Raw genomic sequence first — 13,823 nt, 5'->3', positions numbered from 1 at the left:
GAGGGGACAGCCCCTTTCATATACGGAATAATTTCTGCCTGTTTTACTTTTTAATGTCACTCCTTACTTTCAGTTAAAAAAGTTTTTTTTTTTTATTTCTTGAACATCTTTAAATTAATGCAGGTTTTGATTTTGGCAGGGGAGTGGGCCTAGTTGCCCTCAAACCTTTTGCTTAGTTAAAAAGGTCAATATAATTTTTGATTTTATTTACGAACGCTTTATTTATATTAAATATACCTAACTAATAAATTAGCTTATCTAGCGAACTTATAGATTCATATATTTTTATTACGTATATGAGATGGTTCACCTCCTCTTCCATACCTCACCCTTTACACTAAAGTTCAATTTTTTTTTTTAATTCTTTAAAAATGACCCCTAAATCACAAAGGGTGTTTAGTTAGAATAAATAGCTCTTTTTTGTACTACTGAAAATACTTTAGCGTAAAGAATAAGATATTGGGGAGGGGATGAGCCCCCTCATACGCGTAATAATTTCGGCTCGTTTTAAGTTTTAAAGCGGCTTCTTACTTTCAGGTGAAAAAGCTTGTTTTTTTAATTTATTTTTTCATTGTTTTTCAAATAATGCTGGAAAATCTAGTGCCATTTTCACGGAAATTTTCTTCCCCCATGATGAATTCCTCCATAAAAAGATCTTCCCGCGTAACTCTCCTCACCATCAGATAGAAATCCCCCCTGAAAACGTCTGTATACTTCCCAATAGCCGCTACTATATGCAAACAAAGGGAAAAGTTCATAACTAGCAGCCCTTCCCCCAGGGACTGTGGGAGATTAAATCGTCCTAAAATACATAGTTATTAGATTTTTAGACTATGTTGAAAAAAATGGCTATATAAAAATTTTATTCGGTGACTTTGGAAAAAAATGAGCGTGGGAGGGGGCCTAGTTGCCAACCATTTTTTTGGTCACTTAAAAAGGGCGATGGTCATTCTAATTGTCATTAAAATGAGCCCTTTCACGACATTCTAGGATCACTGGGTCAATACGATCTTCCCTGAAAAAAAAAAAAAAAAAAAAAAAAAAAGCAAAAAACAAGCACACCTCTGTGATCTGTCTTCTAGCAAAAAATTCAAAATTCCACATGTTTGTAGAAGGGAGCTTAAAACCTCTTCAGTTGGGTTTTCTGACACGCTGAATCTGATGGTGTGATTTTCATTTATATTCTATGACTTTTAGAGGGTGTTTCGTTCTTCTTTCGAAAATAATGCAAATATTTTCAGGCTTGTAACTTTTGATGGGTAGGACTAAACTTGATGAAACTATATTCAACATCAACATAAAAAATTGATTTGTTTTATGTATCTAGTGGTATCCAAGTTCCATTATAGAGTTTTGGTCACTATTGAGCCGCGTCACTCCTTACTACAGATGTTACCACGAACTGTTTGATTGGCATGAATTAAGCCTTCGCGTTCTTCTTCGCTTCAAGAAATATCCAAGACCGAATAATCCAACTAAATGTTACTATTTTAGTTCAAAATTCACAATCAGTCGCTATACTTACACCTTCATATACAATTTTGCATTTTTAGGTAGTAAGAAAGACCACGGTTTACCATATTTATGTGTGAAAAGATCTGCCAGAAGTAAGCTTAAAAAAGGACACTAGACAGCCTCTGAGTTAACTGAGTTTTCTACTTTTGGTGCTCTGGGTTAACTAAAATTCAAATATATGGCATTTCTATCTATGCATAATATTTATTGGACCATATAAAACTCCCTGACAGGAAGTGTATTTTCTATGGGATAGAGAGGACAACTGCCCGTGATAAACATAGAAAAATATCGATTAAAACCCAAACTGTATACATCAAGACTTTGTTTAATTCATTGATGCATCATTATCGATCAATATTTAATAGGTAGTTCTTAGGTTTTTTTTATGTTTTTAAGTACATTAAACAAAGTATCTAAAAGAATAAAAATGGTGAAGTTAATACAGATTTAAACAAGGAATATGCAAAAGAGGATCTATAAAACTTTGTGCGCAGATACTAATTCGTCTGTAGCACTGATTGCACCCGAGGCTAGCCCAAGAAGGCCATTACCCAATGTGTCATCAGTGAATGTTTTGAAAAGGCCGCTGCCTCCAGTACCTTTTAGCACAGTAGTTGAGTTGCTAACAACAAAAATAATTGTCATAGAATCACTTTACTGTTTCGTGCCAACAATAGATGTGGCATGTGGGAAAAGCCTCAATAAAAGTTGCAATATATCTGAGGTACCTAGTACTTCAACTGAAATCGCAACTTGTCACCCGGCAGAAAACCAATATTAACAAAACCCATATTCTAGCTATAGCCGATTCTGAAATAAAAATATCAAAATTTTTAGACTAGTTTGTCTTGGACTTTGGAAAACAAAATTCAACAAAACAGCTTTTAGGTCATGATCAGCTTATAAAAAAAAAGTTGTAATTTAATTTTTGAATTCAGGGTTGTTATAAGCTTGCAATGCCATCTTCATCATTGTGGCAACAATATTACGAAGCACATAGTAATGTCAAAATCCAAAGACCCAATCAAAACCCCTCTGCCTTCTAGTAGGATTTTTTTTAATTAAAAATGGTTTGGTACATGGATGACCAATTTAAATGCATTAAAAACAAAGGAGCTGCCAAACTCCCGATCAGAAGTGCCACAGATGCACCCCGACTTCTTGTTTATGAATAACCTATAAAAGATCGATGAGCTCAATCTCTCTCCTCGGAATCCAAATCTCAATAGATTTTTCTTGGAGAACACGCCTAGCTCAGATGAGAGCCTCTTGTGCAAGAAAATTGGGAATCACTTTTTGCTTCAAAATCTACTACCGCCCGCCTCCATCATAGCAGTTGACAAGTCTTGCATCAGATCCATCACTGAGATTGGATGCACGCTGTATGTTGGTCTTTGTCATGAAAAGTTAAGAGCCTGAGAAAATTTGCCTTATTTTGGAAAATAGGGGGAAACACCCCCTAAAAGTTCATTCAGCGTATCAAGCTCATATCTACAAAAATGTGGAATTTCGTATTTTTTGCCAGAAGACAGATCACGGGTGCGTGTTTATTTGTTTTTTTGTTTTGTTTTTTTTTCCCAGGGGTCATCGTATCGACCAGGTGGTCCTAGAATGTTGCACGAGGGCTCATTCTGACGGGAATGAAAGTTCTAGTGCCCTTTTTAAGTGACCAAAAATTGGAGGGCACATAGGCCCCCTCCCACGCTCATTTTTTTCCAAAGTCAACGGATCCAAATTTTAGATAGCCAGTTTGTTCCGCATAGTCGAAAACCATAATAACTATGTCTTTGGGTATGACTTACTCCCCCACAGTTCCTCGGGGAGGGGCTGCAAGTTATAAACTTTGACCAGTGTTTACATACAGTAATGGTTATTGGGAAGTGTACAGACGTTTTCAGCGGGTTTTTTTTTGGTTTGGGGGTGGGGTTGAGGGAAGGGGGCTATGTGGGAGGATCTTTCCTTGGAGGAATATGTAATGGGGAAAAATAAATTCAATAAAAAGGGCGCGGGATTTTCTAGCATTACTATAAAAAAAAACAATGAAAAAATAAACATGAAAAAGTTTTTTCAATTGAAAGTAAGGAGTAGCATTAAAACTTAAAACGAACAGAGATTATTACGCATATGAGGGGTCTAAAAATACTTTAGCATAAAGAGCGAGGTATTTAGGAGGAGATAAATACCTCGCTATTTATGCTAAAGAATTCTTAGTAATTTCAACTATTTATTCTACGGCCTTTCTGATTCAGGGGTCATTCTTAAAGAATTGGAAAAAACTTAAGATTTAGCGTAAAGAGCGAGGTATTAACGAGGGGAAAAACACCTCATATACATAATAAAAATATAAGAATAAAAAAGTTTGTTGCGTAAGTTAATTCTTAAGTTACGTATATTTTTTATTAATAAAAACGTTCGTTAAAAATTATAAAGTTCTAGTTGCCTTTTTAAATAACCAAAAAATTGGAGGGCAACTAGGCTACCTTCCCCACCCCTTATTTCTCAAAATCGTCTGATGAAAACTAAGAGAAAGACATTTCATTTTAATAATTTATGTGCGGAGAGCCAAAATCAAACATACAATAATTCAAAAATGTTCAGAAATTAAATAAAAAAACTATTCTTTTTAACTGAAAGTAAGGAGCGATATTAAAACTTAAAACGAACAGAAATTACTCCGTAATGGGTTGTCCCCTCCGCAATACCGCGCTCTTTACGCTAAAGTTTGACTCTTTGCCACAGTTCTACTTTTTAAAACAATTGAAAACTTTAGCGTAAAGAGCGAGGGATTGCGGAGTCGAAAACATAAAGAAAATCATAGAAAGGAACATAAGATTTCCAATCTATAGGAGTTGCTCATTTTGTTCTAGCTTGGCTACTCTAGATGAATCTGCTACTCTACACCTTTACCAAATAAGCTTTTGGCATCGCACATGTAAACCTTAGTAAATCTCACAAATCAAAGTATACAGTATCCTAGATTAAATGAAGGATCCTCTCTAGAATTCATGGTTAGCAGATTTGTTGGACAATTGGGTTAATGTGTATTGAAAGCTTTTTCTAAATCTCTTAAGCTGTTTTCCATTTTCACAGCGACTCTTTTGCGAAAAAACACAAAAGACAATAATGAATAAGTGTAGTTCTCCACCCAACAAATTGTCCGTTTTTGCAACAGTAAGAGTAAGGATAACCCATTTTGGGCTACATAAGGAGTTTTTGTTGTTTCAGATTGACAGAAAATTCAAACCACATAAAAAAGTAAAAATCATGATAAACAATCATGATGTATGTATATCATGATGTATAAACAATCATATATGTGTATATATGTATATATATATATATATATATATATATATATATATATATATATATATATATATATATATATATATATATATATATATATATATATATATATATATAAATAAGTTGTCTGTGTGTGTGTCTGTCTGTCGAGGGACGTCATGTTTGTGTGTCGACTGACGTCATGTTTTCGACTGACGAAATTACAGACCGGGACATTGGGACACAAATGACGACCGGGACACCGGCACATCTATATATATAAAAATAAGTTGTCTGTGTGTGTGTGTGTCTGTCGAGTGACGTCATGTTTGTGTGTCGACTGATGTTATGTTTTCGACTGACGAAATTACAGACCGGGACATCGGGACACAAATGACGACCGGGACACCGGCACATAGGGAATATAAATGACGACCGGGACACTCAAAGAGAAAGTGACCGGGACACAAGGAATGTTCGATTAGCAATCACCATCAACAAAGCACCGGGAGACAAGTGACGACCGGGACACAGGGAGTATAAATGACGACCTGGACATAAGTAAAAAAAAACTAAAAAAACTAAAAAAAGGGTAAAAACTACAAAAAAACTAAAAAGAAAAACAACTAAAAACTAATAAGAAAACTAAAAAAGCTAAAAAACTAAACAAACTAAAAAAGAAAAAAAAGAAAAAAAGGAAAAAAATGAAAAATAAAGAAAAAAAACAAAACTAAAAAAAAAATAAAAAAAAATAAAAAGAAAAAAGAAAAAAACTAAAAAAAAAGTAAAAACCAAAAAAAAACTAAAAAGAAAAAAAGGGGAAAAATACAAAAATTTATTTCATCATATACCATTTCAAAAACGAATGTATATACAGACCGGGACACAGGGATACAAATGACGACCGGGACACAAGGAATATAAATGACGACCGGGACACAGGGACACAACTACAACGGGGACGCCGGGGGGCACAGGGGGATATATAAATGACGACGGGGACACAGGGAATGTTCGATTAGCAATAACCATCAACAAAGCTCAAGGGCAATCATTAGAATCATGAGGTATAACTAAAAAAAAGCTAAAAAAAAAGGTAAAAACTAAAAACTAAAAAAAAGACCAATTCAAAAACGAATGTATATACAGACCGGGACACCGGGACACAAATGACGACCGGGACACAGGGAATATAAATAACAACCGGGACACAGGGACACAACTACAACGTGGACGCCGGGGGGCACAGGGGGATATATAAATGACGACGGCGACACAGGGAATGGTCAATTAGCAATCACCATCAACAAAGCTCAAGGGCAATCATTAGAATCATGAGGTATAGATCTGAATACGGATTGTTTTCCCATGGACCATTATATGTTGCATGTTCAAGAGTGGGGCGGCGCGAAGTGCCACCCCAACAGCTAGTATATATATATATATATATATATATATATATATATATATATATATATATATATATATATATATATATATATATATATATATATATATATATATATATATATATATATATATATATATATATATATATATATATATATGTATGTATCTATATTCACAGGTGGGACATAGGAACACAACTACAATGGCGCGTAACGACTTACGCGCGCGGGGGGGCTTGGGGGGGGGGGGGGCGCGAAGCACCACCCCAACAGCTTGTATATATATATAAATAGATTGGCTGTGTGTTATATCTGTCGAGTGATGTCATATTTTTGTGTCGACTGACGTCATGTTTGTCGACTGACGAAATTACAGACCGGGACATCGGGACACAAACGACGACCGGGACGCCGGAACATCTATATATATAAAAATAAGTTGTCTGTGTGTTATGTCTGTCGAGTGACGTCATGTTTGTGTGTCGACTGACGTCATGTTTTTCGACTGACAAAATTACAGACCGGGACATTGGGACACAAATGACGACCGGGACACCGAGACATAGGGAATATAAATGACAACCGGGACACTCAAAGAGAAAGCGACCGGGATACAAGGAATGTTCGATTAGCAATCACCATCAACAAAGCACCGGGACACAAATAACGACCGGGACACAGGGAATATAAATGACGACCGGGACACTCAAAGAGAAATTACAGACCGGGACACCGGATCACAAATGACGACCGGGACAAAAATGACGACCGGGACACCGGGACACAGGGAATATAAATGACGACCGCGACAATCAAAGAGAAATTACAGATTGGTACACCGGGACACAAATGACGACCGGGAAACAGGGAATATAAATGACGACTGGGACACAGGGATACAACTACAACGGGGACGCTGGGGGGCACAGGGGGATATATAAATGACGACGGAGACACAGGGAATGTTCGATTAGCAATCACCATCAACAAAGCTCAAGGGCAATCATTAGAATAATGAGGTATAGATCTGAACACAGATTGTTTTTCCCATGGACAATTAACCTGAACAAGAAATGGACAAGAAACCTGACAATCTATTTATATGCACAGGCTATGGGACAGCCAAGAATGTTGTATATTCGCAAGTTTTACGTAGTTAAAAATATATATATATATCTATCTATATTCACACGTGGGACACAGGGACACAACTACAATGGAGCGTAACTGATATGGCGCGTAACGACTTACGCGCGCGGGGGGGGGCGCGAAGCGCCCCCACCAGATAGGTGGCCACCCCAATAGCTAGCATATATATATATATATATATATATATATATATATATATATATATATATATATATATATATATATATATATATATTTATATATATATATATATATATATTCATATATATATATATATTCATATATATATATATATATATATATATATATATATATATATACGATATATATATATATATATATATATATATATATATATATATATATATATATATATATATGAATATATACATATATATATATATATATATATATATATATATATATATATATATATGAATATATATTTATATATATATATATATATATATATATATATATATATATATATATATATATATATATATATATATATATATATATATGTATATATATATATATGAATATATATATATATATATATATATATATATATATATATATATATATATATATATATATATATATATATATATATATATATATATATATATATATATATATATATATATATATATATATATATATATATATATATATATATATATATATATATATATATATATATATATATATATATATATATATTAGTATGACGGATGCTTTGCCACAACCAGATAATCTGCTCAAAACAGTGCTGTGCCAATACATCAGGAATCTTTGTTTTTTTTTTTTAAAGTAAGCCCATGGAAATTCAAGGTATTTCTAATATCCATGATAAGGGTTTAAAAATGGGTGACACAAGGGCTGTTATCCTGCATTTAAGGTAGCTTACCTCTAACACAAATGTCAAATTTTTTCTTTTGTTTTCTTTAAGTAGTTATTTCAAACTGTATCAAAATTTAGATCTAAAAAAATCAGATTGCGTGGGCATATACAAAAAGAATTATCATCCTATCGACAATAGTGCTCAGCGTCGGTGCTTGCAACTCCACAAAGACAAATGATGAAACAAAAGTCCTGACAGAATTTACAAGCACTCCCTCAAGAAACATCTTGGTAAGGCCCATGATACCCTGTCTAACCTTTTCTATATATAGAACAGCTGACCAGTAAATGGTATATCATATGCTGTCAATTCATAATTCAGCCGATTCAACATATTAATTTTTACCTACCATTTACCTACATCTCATTGTGTATTTTTACGATGGTTTAATGAGATTAATAATTTTAGTATTAAGATGCACTCTTTTAGGCTTCTACCCTCTCCTTACATAGCCTCAGAATGTGGGATGAGCCTTTTCACAATGCTTATCTTTATGAAGTCATAAGTGTTTGAGCTGACTGGACAAACCCAATGTGGTTTCAGATTCTGAATTTTAGAAACTTTATTCCTAGTCAATTTGCATTTGAAATTTGAGATTCTTTGACAAACATTCTTAGAATAGGCTTTTAGTACATAAGATAGCAACAAGGTAATACATTGTTATTGTGCTTTTATTATCTGGGCAAAATTTTTTGGAGGGATGGGGGTAACCCAGGTGATTTCACTATGGGTCATTTAAAAACCCAGGAGATGAATATAATAAATTTGGCATTTCTACAGAATACCAGGAATATCAATTAAAAAAAGAGACTATTTTTCCATTCCGATTAGAAGGGACGGCTGTTTCGTTTAAACCAAGTGAAAAATTGATAATGTTTTGGCTTAAAAACACATAAGTCACACCCCTTAAACATTTTCTGGATGAAATTCACCTAAAAGAACAAGAATACTTGTCTTTTAATAAAACCGTACAAAATGCCAGTAATATGTTTCACCGTGGAGACCCTTGATTACCGTTAGAAATTCAACACCAAAACTAAATTTTTACAAAATTTTAATTCAAAAACTCTTTGCCAGTTGCATAAGACATTTGTAAATACTTGCAATGAGAGGGTTTGAAACATTGAAACTCCGAAAAGTGTTTTCTTAGAAATAGAAACATTTGAATGAATTTGTTTTTGATGTTTTTTTCCAGCGGTGATCCTATCTAAATAATTTTCCCAGAAGATCAAACGATGGTTATTTGATCGGAAACTAAAATTTCAAGTATCCAATTTAAGTGACCAAAAGGACTTGAGGCAACTAGCCCCCTTCCAGGCCTCCTTTTTCCCAAAAGTTGTCCAATAAAAATTTTAAGATTGCCATTTTGTCAGCGTTGTTGAATGGTTTCATAGCTATGCCTTTTTTGGGTAGCATGACCCCCCACTGCTCGTAGAGAGCTCTCTAAGTTAGAAAGTTTGTCCATTGTTTTCGTATAGTATTTGCTATTGGAGAGTATACAGGCATTTCCAAGAGGGCCATTTTGTGCTTGACGTGGGTTTCCACAAGGAGAATTTTCCATTTGGAAGGAAATTTTCTGAGGGTAAGGAAGAACTTTCCAGGGGATATTATACACTTGGGGGATTTGACACAATTCTTTTACGAAATTATTTTTTATATGTCTTACTTTCTCTTTCTCAACTCAATTTTACATGCACAGATGATCTGACAGAATTCTCCATGGGCTGCTTTCAGTGTGTTTGTATTTACAGTAAAAGAATTTCCATGGTATGGGAGACTTCAAGAGCAATCAGGATAAACAACTAGAAATTATAGTCTTGTTCAAGTAAAAGTATCCTAAGGAGAATTTTACAGGCTGAATTGTCCACAAGAAATGTTAAGAGGGAGAGGGGGGAGAGAATTCTCAGAAAGGATAGAGTTTTCTGGAGAGAACTTTATGGAAAGGGGGAGGTATTTTACATCGGTGAGAATTTCCATGGGGGGGTTTTCTGCAAGGGGAGGGAAATTTATGGTTGGTAAGCCTGATTTGCAGCCATTATTTGAATAACTGTCAAAAGCTACCCTCTTGCTCATTCAATAACTTGCTCTTTACGCAAAAGTTTAACTGTTTGTCCCAATTCCTTAAAAACAGCTACTGAAATACAAGGTCTGTTTAATTAGAAAGCTTTTATAAAAGTGATAAAAATATTAGCATAAAAAGCAAGGTATTGAGGAGGGGCAAACCCCATCATATATGGAATAATTTATTTCATTTGGAATTTCAATCTTGCTCCTTAATTTAATTTTAAAACACATTTTTTTCATGTAATTGTGCATATAACTTATAGAAAAAATTAATTCAATAAGTGAACAGTCTTCAAATGACAATTCTTCGTTACTTGGTAGTTTGTTGAAAAGTTTTTATGTTTTCAATTACTATCATATTTTAAATAGGCAGGATTTTGTTTTACACTAGATTTGCCCTGCAGGAGACGATCATAATATTTTATGATAAACGTAGGTATTCTTAAGGCTGCAAATTTAGCTTGTGAAAATTTATTTATCCTAGATGTTTCCCTGTTTTAGTTATTAAACTGGGCTAAATACAGACCAAAAAGATACTTCAGTGTTATGTGAAATTCATATCGTAAAAAGGGTTTGTAGGTGCTTTGGTTCTAAGACCCTTTATTGCTATTTCAATTGCTGTTTCAATTTTAATATGTTTTTGTTCTCTGGCTCACTTTATATTTCATAGCTGATTCATTTATATGTCCTTATTTGTGCCTTAAGTTTTAATCCTACTCCTGACTTTTCAATGAAACACTGAAATGTAATACTACAAAATCCTGCAAACCCACACCTCCTTACTAGTCAGAAAATTAAATTCATTCTTATTTACACAAGGATATCTGTTCTTTAGTTCGCCGATTATTATTATAAGGCCAGAAAACTTTAATAAAACAAAGCACAACAAGAACAACTTTCAAAAATTCATGTTGGATATTCCAAAACATCAGTTTGTAACTACTGTTATTTCTATAATTACCAAAGCAACTGTTAAAATACAACATGAACCACAAAAGAAAACATTGTATATTAATTATTAGTTTGGATTCGGTTGTTAATAACTACTGTTATTTCAAAAATTTCAAAAATTCTAAAAGTTATTTCTAAAATTACTTTAAAGTTATTTCTAAAATTAACAAAGCGACTGTTAAAATACAATTTGAACCTTACGCTTGGAATGATGTCTGTTTTGGTAAAAATAAAATATTAAAAACAATTTTTTTTAACTGAAAGTAAGGAGCAAAATAAAACTCAAAACGGAGAGAAATTATTCTGTATATGTAAGAACTATCTCCCTCGTTTAATACTTCTCTATTTACACTAAATTCCTAGCACTTTTTTGAAAAGCTTCCTGTTATTATTTAATTTTTTCTATTCTTGTGTCTCAGGAGCCATTCTTAAAAAATGAGTTTTCATCTTGCTCCTTACTTTCAGTTAAGAGAATTTATTTTCTTATTTAATTTCTAATCATTTTTCAAATAATGTCGTTAAATCCAACTCACTCTCTATGAAAAATTTCCTCTCCTCTCAATAATCCTCTCAGCGGAAATTTCTTTCCATATAACCAACATCTACCCTCTGTAAAAGCTCTTGAGGACGATATTGAAATTTCTTCAAGGAAATCCAAACTCTCTGAAAACAGCCCTAGGGCTCTTCCTCTGGAACATCTCCACAATAGATGTAGAACTGAAGTCTCAAACAGAAAGTAAGACAAATAAAATAATTTATGTATGGGATCGTGTCAAATCCCTCCAGTGTACAAATCTCTAGAAACTCAACCTCAAAATTTCCCTTCCCAAGGAAAACTCTCCCAATGGAAACCATCTCAAGAACGAAAACCTCTCCACCCAAAATATGTCTGTATACCTCCCAATAACAAATAGTATACGTAAAAATAGAAAAATAACTCACAGGCCTCTCCCCATAGGATGCGGGGGTCATGTTGCCGTTAAAAGTAGAATTACTGAAACTCTCAAGCATGCTTAGAAAATGAATATCTTGATAGTTTGATCGGTCGACTTTAGAGAAAAAGGGTGCAGAAGGGGGACTAGCTGCTCTCCAATCTTTTTGGTCACTTAAAAAGGGCTCTAGAACTTTTAATGTTCGTCCAAATAAACTTTCTTCTGATTTTCTAGGACCACCATTTTGATAAGATCACCCCTTGGGGGAAAAAAAGAAAGAAATAAACACATATCCGTTATCTTTCTTCTGCAATGCCAAAGAGCAAAATTCCGCATTTCTTGCATAAATAGGCGATTTAAATTTCTACGGTAGGATTCTCCGATACATTGAATCTGGTGTTGTGAAATTAATTAAGATTCTTTGAATGGGGGGCTCTCTCTTTTATCTCCTTTCTCAGCAAATATTCTTAGGTTCTTAGCTTTTAATGGGTATCACTAAACTTAGAGTTTCTTATACATTTGGGATTTACTAAATATATATATATATATATATATATATCAGTATGACGGATTCTTTGCCACAACCAGAAAATCTGCTAAAAATAGTGCTGTGCCAGTACATCAGCAGGTAAAAGTCTCTCATATGCAGCTACCGTTCGAACGGTTTGCCCTGCAGCTTTGCTTGTGGGGAGTGAAGAGTGGTGTTGTGCGCTAACACTACAATAATACAGTATGAGGACGATAACAAAGACAACTAGGAAGAAGAATTAGCTCTAGATTATTATCAAAATATTTTTTGATTGGTTTACCTGAGTTCTAACCGTACTTTTTTGTAACTAAATAAAAAAAAACAAGTTTTTTTAATTGAAAGTAAGAAGTGACATTAAAACTTAAAACGAACAGAAATTACCCCGTATATGAAAGAGGCTGTTCCCTCTTCAACGCCTCGCTCTTTGCGCTAAAATTTGACTCTTTCTCTCAACTCTACTTTTTAAAACAGTAAAAACTTTAGCGTAAAGAGGAGGGTGTTGAAGAGGGGACAAGTTTACCCTTGTAATCTATGAATTTTAAATTGAAATGTTGGTCGAAGTTGGCTGCACAGTCTGTTTTTGCAATTGCTGTTGCTTTTGTTTAATTGTACATCCAGGTTGACTTTTACTTTGGTCAAGGATTACTCTAAAAACAATAAACTTTTTTTCAAGATTTTTACCCATCAAGAAAAGTTACATTGGTTAAGTTTTTGCATAATTTAGTAATAGCAAGATGGGTTCCATTACACATTCTTTCTGTAAAATTTAAATTCCGTATAAATATTTTTTTTTTTTAATCATGGTGTGCCAAATGTGCAGTTTCAGTAGGATTTCATGCAAGCGAATATTTTCAAATACATTTTAGTCATCTATTTGTTAAACAAAGCAAAAGTAACGCGTTCTTCAATAATAAATACTTCTTCGATTAAATTCCACTGGAAATCATGTCTTCCGTAATTTGATTCCATTGAAAACATTTTTGCAAACATCTCTATTTCCCAGTCTAATTCGCTTTATATGTCAGTAAAAGCTAAGAAAAAAAAATTCAAAACAGTACATTAAGTCAAACACTTAATAT

General features: G+C 33.6%; 1 long non-coding RNA gene across 1 annotated transcript in view; it reads right to left on the bottom strand.

Annotated features, from left to right (window-relative positions):
* LOC136038640 (uncharacterized) overlaps positions 1-13,823 on the bottom strand; it is a 133,527-nt gene that overhangs the window by 98,217 nt on the left and 21,487 nt on the right. The window lies entirely within an intron of this gene.

Source organism: Artemia franciscana, chromosome 18 (genome assembly GCF_032884065.1).
Source record: "Artemia franciscana chromosome 18, ASM3288406v1, whole genome shotgun sequence".
Classification (NCBI taxonomy): Eukaryota; Metazoa; Arthropoda; class Branchiopoda; order Anostraca; family Artemiidae; genus Artemia; species Artemia franciscana.
This window is presented reverse-complemented; position numbering and strand designations above follow the sequence as displayed.